Raw genomic sequence first — 12,346 nt, 5'->3', positions numbered from 1 at the left:
GATGTTGAGTGGTCTTATCTAAAACGTGTGACCTCCTTCTCCTTAAAGTTAGGTCTCTTTCCCGGTATTATGTAAGTTAGGATTGTCTCAGCTGTGCAAATGTTTGTATTTTAAATGTTCTTTTATTGTTTCAGGTGGCAAATGCTTATAAACTAGATTGATTTACTAATTAGTCAGTTTACCTTACTGTTCGTGCTTTTTCTCCTCGAGGTCTGTTAGTTTGGGTGTTGATATAACTTGCAGTACTTGGTTTGCTGTGTGAAGGCGTCTCACACAGATTGGTTGTGCTTCTTGTTTGTTTGGGTTGATTGTAATCTGAGAGTTCAGTTCACTCCCACGTTAGAGAAACTAATATCTTGGGTTTCCCTTCTATCAACTTATGGTGGGCTTTCTCTTCTCTTCCCCTCTTTTTCATTTTCCTTATTTATGCCTTTGGATAGAAGGAGCTTGTCTTTTCTCGCCGTCTCATTTCAACATGTTCAAAACCTGTGTGCTCTAGAGTTCCTTGTTTAATGGTTACTCTGTATCTTTTTTTTTTTTTTAGCATGGCATTGTCAAAAGTTAATCACTGCTTTAATTCTGATAAGAAAGTCATTCTGGATTTGTATCCCATGCTTGGCCAGTTTTTAAATTGCAGGGCTACCCTGCAGGTATTGTAGTTACTGTTTGTGCTTTTAGATTTATTGCTCGAGAAGTTGCTGACTCTAAACCTGTTTTGCTTGTGGTGATGATATTGGATTTACTCTGTATCCTATTATCATTTCCCTGAACACATACTAAGACAAATGTGGGCATTAAGACAGTTCTGTCCTGCTCAGTGTGAAGATGGCCCTGCTCTGGGCTAATTAACAGAACCAAAGGCTGATGTGGCTGCAAGAGTCTGAAAACACAGCCTCAGCTTCCCCAGCTGGTTCGTGAGTGTGTGTGTGTGTGTGTGTGTGTGTGTGTATCTGTGTGTATCTGTGTGTATCTGTGTGTCTGTGTGTGTCTGTCTGTATGTGTCTGTGTGTGTGTCTGTATGTGTGTGTGTCTGTGTGTGTGTGTGTCTGTGTGTGACTGTCTGTGTCTGTCTGTGTGTATGTATGTGTGTGTGTCTGTGTGTGACTGTCTGTGTGTGTCTGTGTGTGTGTGTGTCGGTCTGTCTGACTGTGTCTGTCTATATGTGTCTGTGTGTATGTCTGTGTGTGTCTGTGTGTATGTATGTGTGTGTCTGTCTGTGTGTCTGTCTGTGTATGACTGTCTGTGTCTCTCTGTATGTGTCTGTGTGTGTCTGTGTGTATGTATGTGTGTGTGTGTGTGTGTGTGTGTGTGTGTGTGTGTGCGCGCGCGCTCCTGCTTGCTGTGTAAGGCAGTGGAAAGTGTTCGCTTGAGTAGGTTCAAAATACAGTTCCCTCGTGGATGAGATCTCTGCTCAACAGCCTGCATTTGTTTGTGGGTAGGAAGGAAAGGCCTACTAGACTTGGGTGCCCACCAATACAGTTGCCCAGGAAAGTACAAATAGAGACAAAGCATGAGTGAAGGCAGTGGCATGCAGGGATTCGTCCCCACACACTGGCTGATGAGGAGGCCTGAGGAGCAGGGGGTCTGTTGTAGAGGAAGTGCACTGTACAGGCTGTTATAGGTCAGACGGACATCAGTAGAGTGGATAAACTTGTACTTTCTCCATCAGCCCTCATTTCTGTTACTGTTGATTCTGTGAGCAACTGCTTTTAAAATAAAAATGGCAATTTGTGAAAATGCAATATGTACAGAAATAGTTATTTTAAAACCATGCCTTCAGAATCCTCAGTGCTTTTTGATGATTTGGTGTGTAATGGAATATAAAAGTACATTTATGTGTAGCTCAAAGTACAGAAATTATAATTGTTCCATAATGGCAGGAATATATATTTATTTTCTATCATAAAGTGAAGAAAACATTTTAGGAGTCGCTATTCAAACAAGTGAAGCTAAAATTCTTGTTATTTTTGCATTAGTGTGATAATAAAATCATAGATTCTTTCTCCCTTGAATTACTTTCAGTAGAAATCTTTCTACATTAAATAACAGTTCCCTTTGTGTTATTGAAGAACATTTACAAATCCTTACATATCCTATTGTATTTAAAACACCGACAGAATAATAAAATGTCATTAATTTAGCTTTGTTAATGTAGACCATGGCTGTGGTTGGCTCTGCATAGCATAGACAGTAGGCCACCTATCAAGAAACCTGTTCTCCAAGTAACTTAATGCCAAGTGACTCTTCATGCCAAGAAGCATCAATCTGTTGAAGGATAAATTGCTTTCAAGAATTTTGAAACCTTTATGCAAATAAAAACAGCTAATGAGAAATTAGTTTTAAACATCCAACTAAACTTCCAAGAAGAAATAAATACTAGCTGAAGGTTCTGAATACTGTGAAAGCTAAGTTTCTCTGTTAGTGTGGCCACAGACCCGATTGCCCCAATGTTGGCTTACTCCTGGGTCTGAATTCTGCCTGAGAATGGTTTTGTACTATGCGCCTAGAAAACATTCAGACTTCTTTGTCATTTTTTCCTCATTAATGTTAAATTTAAAAATGTCAAAACTGATATGTTTATTTCTAGTTTGCATATGTGGTTACTTTTAAAATAAATGGGAAATATAAGTGAACTGAAGTAAGCTATTGAATGATGATAATCATGTAAGGACTAGAGAGTGGCTACTTAGTGACTGTCTTACCATGCTTGGCCACATCATGCTTCATAATCACAGGGGCCTCATTCAGGTCAGGCGAACCAATAGCTTTAATCACCACATGTTCAGGTATCTGGCTGGCAGCGGTGAGAACACATGCTGGGGCCCTGAGAGTTGGAGGCATGGAAATGTATAATTAGTCTAAACACTGTGGTAGAATTCTAAGAGAATCGCCTACTCAGGGTCCATGACATCACAGCTAAAGAACTCACACGAATTTACTTTAATAAGATAGGTAAATCACAAAATTTTTCAGAGTTGATTAGTTTTAAAAGCATGCTGCAGAATGAAAACCATGTTAGCTAACGCTTGAGAGTCTACAGAAAGCCGTGTGCCTAGGACAAAGTCCCACCCCCTGGGATGAAGTTTCCAGATTGCTTCTTCAGTACTGTCTGCCATAAGGTTCTAGGTTACATAAATATACTTTGCTCCTTCTAATTACAAAAGGAGCATATGCTCATTCTTGAAAAACACAAAACAGCAAACAAAACCCACTTATAATTCCACTATACAGATATATCCACAGCCAACATTTTAATATTACTAATTTATCTCTTCCAGCACTCAGGAAGGTGTCCCATTTTTACCTACAAGCACACTAGGGGTCTTCCTCTTCCTTCTTGGTTGCCTTGCAGATGACGTAGGTTAGGTTCCCAGCGCCCATCCACATGGTGGCTCACAACCATCCTTAACTCATCTCCAGGGGATTTGTTCTACCTTCTGGCCTCCACAGATACTAGGTCCATGCACAATATGCATACATGCAGGTATGTCTTTAAAATTTATCATGTGACAAAGATTCTACCAGATGGGACTTAGGACATAGTGTAATTGGTAGAGTTCTTGCTTCATGAAGCCCTGGGTGTTCTACACAGTAAGAGAAACTTCTCTCGTAACGAACTATAGAAATGAACCCTAAAAGCATAGTCTTAGCCCTGGGGGTTCTATCTCTAGGACCACATCAAACTGGACCTACAGAATATGCCTGTAAGTCCAATGCTTGGGAGGTATAGAAAAAAGGCCATGCTTGACTAGATACATAGATCTTCCACATAAAATGTATTAAAATGTGACTAGTGTTGCAACATACATGTTAATGTCTGTGTTTCTGTGGTATATAAATCTCATTTTCCTTTGGATACGTCCCTAGCCATGGGATTGCTGCATTACATGCCACTCCTGTCTCTGGCTTCTTAAAGGAGAAAGGCAGGCACACACAGAACTTAAAGGAATGTGTTGCTTTCGGTCTTTCATTTTGTGGATAAAAGCAAGAATAAACAGGTTTCAATGATAATTAACTCATTACTTATCCTCCTAAAGTAAGGGAAGCAAATGAGGATTTTTTTCCCACTTATCAACCTCAATTTAATATTTTATCCCAAGAGGCAAAGAAATGGTCCTTACATATTCTGGCCATTATATTTTAATTACTGTAGACTCTTAACTGGTTTTATTTCAAAAAGCCTTGGGCATTGGGAGTCCCACAGGAACACCAAGGTACACAACCACAATATATGCGGAGGACATAGTGCACCCATGCAGGCTCTGTGATGATTGCCTCAGTCTCCGAGAGCCCCTGGGAGCCGGGCTTATTCGAGTCTGTAGAACATGTTCCACTGGTGTCCTCAGTCCAACTCCTTCCTACAAGCCCTCCTCTTCTGTGGAATAGCCAGAGCTCCGCCTAATGTATGGCTGTGGGTGTCTGTATATCCACCCATCAGCTGTCGAACAAAACCTCTCGATGACAACTGGGCTAGGCACTGATCTGAGTACAGTAGAATATCGTTAGGAACCATTTCATTAGTTTTTTTCCCCTGCCAGTTGTGCTTAGTTCTATCCCATGTCTCTGGGCTATGTATTCTCTGGTTCTTTTCCCCACGTGGGAACCCCTCTAGTATTGGTCATGGGATCCTTCTCCTGGTGTGGACGTGAAGTTGAACTGGTAATTGGCTGGCCACCCCTACAAGTTCTGCACCACCATTACCCAAGCAGATCTTGTAGGCAGGACACATTGTAGGTTGAGTGTTTTGTGGCTGGACTGATGTCCCAATCCCTCCACCGGAATCCCTGCCTGGTTAAGGAAGATTTCTGGCTCAGCCTCCCTATCCCCCATTGCTAGATGTCTTTGCCAGGGTCACCCAAGTAGATCCCAGAAACTTTGCACTACAATAGGTTTCCGTGTTGTCACCAGTGCCTCCCCGCCCCCCAATTCCAGTAGTTTCTCTCAGTCCCCTCTCACTCCATCCCCCACCTGCCACCTCCCCAACCCTGCCATCTGATCCCATACCTTTACCCAAGTCCTCTCCTGTTACCTTGGTTAAGAAGACCCCTGCATGATTAAAAACAAAACAGGCTGTTGGTTTCCAAGCTTATCTCTGTCGTTCACTAACTAAATGTTCCTGAGCAGACATTCGAGAGTGCTTTTGTCCAGCTGCATTATGTGTGGACAATGGAGAAACCATAGTTCTTAGATTGTCACGGAGCTAAGTGAGATGTTCCTGAAATAGCACATGTCGACACATGTGCTCAATAAATATGCATGTTGGTAATCGTTTCTGTCGCTTGCGTTGCTCCAACTCCATTCTCTTACTCGCCCCTGCCCGCTCCTTTGCCTTACAGTTTCGAGTGTATTCTCCAATCACAGCTTGTCTCACTGGAGGGAGCTGACCTCCCCCATACACATGTGGATGGCTGTATCCATTATGCTTGGAAGCCTTTGGGGGAATGACAGACATCTATGCAGGGACATTATTTTATGATTTCCATTCTGAATGCCAAACTGTGTGACCACATCAATAGAGTCTAACCTTACCTCTGGTGTATACCACTGGAATTAAGGTGGCACTTCTTTTGACATTAGGTGGCTGGAGTTTTAGGACCCAAGCAAGACGCATGGTGGTGATAGTTTAAAAGATTAAGGAGACTAGTGTTCTTGCTTTTAAGATAAACATCATCCCCACCCGTGGAACAACCCCCATGCTAGAAACGAAAGTTTTGCTAGGCAAGTTTTACCACTGACCTACACTCCCAGCCACCTCCTGTATCACAGTCTTCTGTCTATTGTGTTGAAGAGTATGAAAGTGAGCAGTTAGAATCTAACACATGTTCTGTGTTTCTGATTAAAGCAACACACATGACAACTCACCCAACACAGATAGCCCACTACAGACCAAACCGCAGATACCACTGAAGTCCAACTTAGTGAAGGGTTACCGATAGTAGAAATGACTCAGACAGATGCATCACCAAATGCCACCCCAGCGTGAGTGAGAGGTCACAAAAATTGGAACCTGGAGCCCACTGCACAGACTACAGGCAGCTTAACAGGCTGGAGAGTACTCCTTACTAGTGTCTAAGTTGGCCTAAATATTTTCTAGCAGCTCAGCTTATCTGATCTGTCTTCATTATAGCTTGACCAGTCTGAGAGCCTTTAGTTTGGCTTGCTCCTTCTGGAGGGAGTGACCTAGTGAATCTGATCAATTTCAGGGACTTCCTGAATTTAGTTTGAGTTTATAATCCCTTCTTAAGGAGGTTCCCAGCTAGATGAAATGTTTGAATCTCAGAGGAAACTGTTATACAACACTACTCTCCAGAATTCACATAATATTGTTGCTTAGAAAACCAGTGTGGTGGCAAATTACTGGATTATAGATTTTATTCCTTCCTTCCTTCCTTCCTTCCTTCCTTCCTTCCTTCCTTCCTTCCTTCCTTCCTTTTCCTCCCCATCCCCTGCATTTTTATGTGACAGCGTCTCACTCTGTAGCCCAGCATGGTTTTGAACTTGTAACATTTCTCTGGCATCAGCTCTCAAGGGCTGGAATTGCATTCCGTACATGCATCAGTGGCTAGATTTTTTTTTTCTGGTTTTGCTCATGGACCATATTTGGGATAAGAAAGAAAGAGCCAGAACATAGAAAACAACAGAACAGAAAACAACCAAGGTTTTGAATCGCCTAAAATATGAAAATAAGAAACCCCCCTGTTACCCAGAAGTGAGGTCTTTCTGGCCCATCTTAGGCACATTAGTTGCACTTACGTCACAAAGAATTACCTGTGTGGAAACACTGGGTTTCTGATTGCATTTGTGTCACTACAGCTTATGAAACTCATCTGCATATGCATCTTACAGGAATTAGCCACATTTAATAAGCATATCACATACAGTACACAAATTTGATTTTAATAATCTGTCACAAAATGTCTGAGACCCATGCTACCTCAGTAAAAATATTTCCATGAGTTTTGCAACTGAATTTGCTTAGCACCCAGATCCCTTCTTACAGATGAATTCAAATGACTGTAAATGAATTATAGATGAATAGAATTTTAAGCTGGCTTTTTATTTATTTTTTTTCAAACATTTTGTCATTCCTTTCCCCACCTCTCGTCTCTCTTTCTCTTCTCTCAAAAAAGAAACCCAACAACAAATTCAAAATAAGTCGATGAAAATCAATAAGCCAAAACAAAAAACAAAAAACAGAAGAAAATGCATACAAATAGGATGAAATCTGTTTCGTGTTAGAAAGCTATTTCTGGACATGAGGCTGCCCCAGACTGTGGTCAGTATACCCAAAGATACCCCTCTTGAGAATGTGGATTTCCCCCTTCCCAGCAGGTATCTCTTGGAAATAGCTTCTTGGTTAGGGGTGGGAACTTCTGTATACTTCCCCTTCTCGGTACTGAGATCTCACATGCAAATTTTAGAGTAAATTATTGACTGTAAGTGAAAATAAAATATACCGTTGACATTTTCTCCTTTGATTACATTATTTAAAATAGTCTTACAGAAACGTAAGTTTTAAAATACAGCATAATTGTAAATTTTTCACACCGATCTCCACTTTAATATACATCAGAGGTTATTTATAAGAAATATGATGAGGGGCTGGAGAGATGGCTCAGCAGTTAAGAGCACTCCTTTGTTCTTCCAGAGGACCTGGGTTCAATTCCCAGCACCCACATGGCAGCCCACAGTTGTCTACAACTCCAGTTCCAGAAAAACTGAAACCCTCAGAAAGGCATACACGCAGGCAAAACACCAATGCCTGTGAAATAAAAAAGAAAGAAATTTGATGAATGCTGTCATGCGGTGAGGGTTACTTTTTTTAATGTAAAAATCTCTTGAAGTAGCAAAACTGTCCTTGACACATTAGACACAATTGGCATTTACTCCCTTTGTTCCGTTTATAAATGGGGTACTCATCTCTGTGACAGGAAAGTGCTCAGCTTTTCCTTGCTCCTTTCCACAGGATGCTTTGCAAATGGGGGAGCAAAAGAGAGATCATTTTCTGGGCGTTAGAGATGCCTACCCTCAGAGAATGCATCAATTTCACCTTTAGCCCTGAGAAGTCACTTAGACAGGGTTATACAAGTTAAGTGATCCTTCGATGAAGGCTGACAGTGAATGACTTATAAAACGTATGTGAAAAACTTGACTTGAAAATCAGTCATTGAATGGAAAGGTCCGTGCTGTTAGCACAGGAAGCACAGCAATGTCACCTGGCCAACATCTTGGGCACCTCCACCCAGCTCTTCAAATTCTTAAGCCCATGGAGGGACCTGTAAAGCAGATCATTTATGCCCTCAAAAACATAGCTTTAAAACTCACGGGACTATGCCTGGAGACCGCGGAAAGGGGCCGCGGTGGTGTTGGGTAAGTTCTGTAGTATCTCTTTTACTGCATGTTAAGCAGGGAAAGAATCTACCTCAGAGGATTGTTGGGTGGATTAAATGAACAATTAATGTAAGACTCTTAGGACAGTTCCTAGCACGTCCTAAGCTGTCAATAATCATTAGCTGTTACTATTGTCTGAGAAGCCAATGGGACTCTCGGGTTTACAAATGAATTGCATATTAAAACGGGACTACATTCAAGTAAAGAAAGAGTATAATTCCAAGGGAATTCATAACCAGGCGGAGCTTAATGTATTCTTGTGCTTTCATCGATAATAAGAAGTCTTCCAGTCAGAAACCGAGTTGGAGAGAGAAGCGGGGTATTTCTAAACTGCACCCACCAAATTCTTCAGCGTACAACCTAGAAGAAGACGCATCGATAGTAATAACAATTAAAAATTAACACAGTGACTGCAGTTACAGTCAATTGTAGTTTGTTTTGAAAGCTGACGCTGATGGACTGGGCTGTTAGAAGGACACTCAGGATGACCACGAAACCTAGTCCACGTCCTCTCTGCTTCCTCCTCCAGACACTCCTCCGACTGAGTCTGTTCAGCACCCCGCAGTGACATACCATGCCTTCCACTCGCAAGCATGCTGTGCCATCCAGGACTTTCCCTGAGCATCTTTGGGATTTGCAGGCGGAGACACAGACCCTAAAGCTAAAACGGCACTGGAAAGGAACAATGGTGTGCCAGTGGGACCATGCTACGTGTTCTGCAAATGGGGCCATTTAGGCTTGAGAGTCAGGAGGAAAAGCTACCCTGAGTGAATGGGGCACACCCAGACTTCGAGATACAACTGGTGCGAACGGTTTCATAGCATGTCAGCTGCGGCCTGGGAATTGGGTGGAATGAAGGTGGCCTATGAGCTGGCAGTCAGCAGATACTAGCTCAGAGCGCAAGGCTATATTTTAGAGTCGTGGGCTGTAGAAATTGGGGGTGGCGTAAACAGGGAAGGATCATTTAAGCGAGACATCAGCTTTTCTCTTCATTAGAGTCAGTGGACCCGGGGCCTTTCGAGGGGTTCTTTGCTGAAATGCTCACGGTTTCAGCAAGTCTTCATTGAAACCAGCAATTCCTTTTCCTTCCATTTTTTTTTAAAGGAATTTTATTGGTACTGTCTTTTCCTCTGATGTGTGTGAGTCTACTCAACAAATATATGCCCCTTCTCTGCTAGCAGTGTCACAAATTATACATGAACCCCTGTGTGTTCGTGTAGACACCTCAAGGAAAACTAGACAAACAGCATCTTCCCCTGATCAGTGATGTCGTGTGGGCACGCTAGCTGGCCATGTCCTATTTTAAATGCACGCCCCGTGCATATTTCAGATCCTTTGCTACAAGTGGGAATCGTGACTCGGGCGCGGTGGCCCACACCTGTAACCTGAGCGCTCTGGAGGCCAAAGGGGGAAGGAGACAGCCAGTGGTTCCAGACTGCAGGAGGAGTTTAGCGCCCAAAGCCTGGGTTATTCAACCACAAGAGAATTTATGCTGTAGTATTTCCATCGACTTAGAAATAGGCACATAACCCGAATCCAAAACGCAAAGCTGTTGTGTAGCATGGACAGACAAGCCCATGACGGCATGCACCGGTAATGAGGACACATGACTCAGTGGCCATGTTCAGTCTCCGATTCCAAGGTGAAAAGCAGAAATGCTAGACTTTATACAGCGAGGATTTCTGCTCGAATGCACTTCCGTGTTTTGAGCGTGTGTTTTGGAGAAACATGTTATTTAAATTTCCTCCTCATGGAGGAAAGGGGGAGTGGTATTGTTTAATGGACATTTAATTTCATTTTGTGGGGGGATGAATGGTGGTGATGGCTGGGCACCAGCATCAACGTACGAGTGCCTTCGCCCTCCGACACGGTTCAGATAGCAGATGTGGGTTGTGTATATTCTATTACAACATAATTTTCAAACATGCCTCCTCCATACTGAGAGGGCATTCCAGTGTATTTATGACATTGTTCGAAAACATTATTTTCCTTAAAATAACTCTAAGTACAATATGAATATGCAATTAAACGCATTACCATAAACACTGGTCCGATTTCGAAACCATGAAAAATGCTGAAACCCACATTGGGATGTAGTTAAGAAACACTGCGGCCCTAGCCGGCAGAGATCTGAGAACACGCTTTGATTTTATGCTTAACTTCATGACCTTATATAATGTAATGGTTTCTAGCTTGACTAGAAAGTTTAGAGATGACTTTTTATTGACTTTTAGTCAAAGGAGAAGATTATTCAATCAGACCATAAACATTAAGCTTCTGGTATTGGGGAGTTGTATTAGATTGAATTTCAGGTATTATGTGTGGAATAAAGTGCTTTTATTGTGCTCCCTCTCCTTTTCGAGTCTCTATACCTCTGGTTTAATGGCATAATAATAGCGTGGCTGGATTTACCAGCCGGAGTTATAAATATGTAACATTCATTTCTAGGTAATATATTACACACCTCTTTTATGAAGTAGTAGTTACCCTTGATGTAAAAGTGGATATTTGATCTGAATAAATGATCCTGGAATATATGAGACACTGTTAGTTATACTGTCCTCCCAGGTGCTAAAGAGCTTTTGCAAGATTTCAGAGTTGGAAAATAATAATTGATCTTCAGGAATCTCCAGCCGGTGTGATGGTTATTCTAAAAATTCAACTTAAGACCTTTAAGACAGACACGCTCTAATTTCCTTTTACTATACCTGATGCTTAGCCACATTTTACTGAGGAATAGCTTGTGTTCAATTGACAAACTGTCACTCCTTACTGGGGGTTTTGCTAAACCATCTTCATATAAGTCAATGTTTATCTTATTACTATATATTTTTTAATATGCTTCCATTCCTTTTAGAGTTCAGGTGTCTGACTCACAGATTTATGAGAATCTGTTTCAATCCACAGAGAAAAGAAAGGACCATATAAATTCTTCTGAAGAGAATCAACTTAACATTATAACGTGGATAGCGATCTTGTGGTTTCCAGTAGAACTTCAAGAAGCCAGAAGGTTTAGCTTGTAGTCATAGCTAGCTATGTAATAAGTCGTGCTAACAAATGTTTTGGTTTTGTTCCTCAAAATCAGTTATTTAGAGAGAAAATGATACACATATTCATGTTCATGGAAAGAATAGAATCTGAGGAAGATCAACAATATCAACCAACCAGACCCTACCAGAGCTCCCGGGGACTAAACCACCAACCAATGAGTACACAAGGAGGGACCCATGTGGCTACATATGTAGCAGAGGATGGCATTGTCTAACATCAATAGCAGAAGCCCTTGGTCCTGTAAAGACTCGTGTCCAGAAATGTAGGGTAATGCCAGGGTGCTGAGGTTGGAGTGAATGGGTGGGAGTGGGAGCATCTTCATAGAATCAGGGGAAGGGGAGGGGACATGGGAGAGGGGAGAAAGCGGATAACATTTGAAATGTAAATGCATAAAATATTCAAGGAAAATAAAATTTATATAAAAATAGAATCTGACACCTTGCAGTAAGACACTTAATCCCAATTCATTAGACACTCCTCGATCCTGAGAGGTCTTGAAAGCACTGAAATTTTACATTTAGGTGCAGTATGGGAGGTTGACACTGTGAAGGTCTTTGGTTCTTCCTGGACCTTGGTGCAATCTTTCTGTCGGTGCTGTACCAAATATGGGCACAGTGATTGTCATTTTCTGTCTTCCTTTCCTTATTCACAGAGTCGTTTTAAGGCAAGTGGATGGCCCCATGTCTGAGAACATCTTAATTTAAAAGAAGAGTCATACTGACTTTTTAAAATCCATAAATAGATGTTCAGTTCTATCGGATCTTTAGCTAGTATTGTTGGCTTTCCACATCTGTGAATTCCACATCTAGATCCAGCCAATTGAGGATCAACAGAATCTGTAGGAAAACACGTCACTTGAGGTGACTACATATGGAATGGCTTTCCCCTCGTGTTCCCTAAGCAG

General features: G+C 41.7%; 1 protein-coding gene and 1 pseudogene across 10 annotated transcripts in view; one reads left to right on the top strand and one right to left on the bottom strand.

The window, feature by feature from the left end:
* Zfp385b (zinc finger protein 385B) overlaps window positions 1–12,346 on the top strand; it is a 372,515-nt gene that overhangs the window by 124,735 nt on the left and 235,434 nt on the right.
* U3l13 (Small nucleolar RNA U3 like 13) lies at window positions 3,563–3,648 on the bottom strand (annotated as a pseudogene).

This window comes from Rattus norvegicus, chromosome 3 (assembly GCF_021556685.1).
Source record: "Rattus norvegicus strain SHRSP/BbbUtx chromosome 3, alternate assembly SHRSP_T2T, whole genome shotgun sequence".
NCBI lineage: Eukaryota > Metazoa > Chordata > Mammalia > Rodentia > Muridae > Rattus > Rattus norvegicus.
The sequence above is the reverse complement of the archived record's forward strand: the minus strand, read 5'-3'. Positions and strand labels throughout refer to the sequence as shown.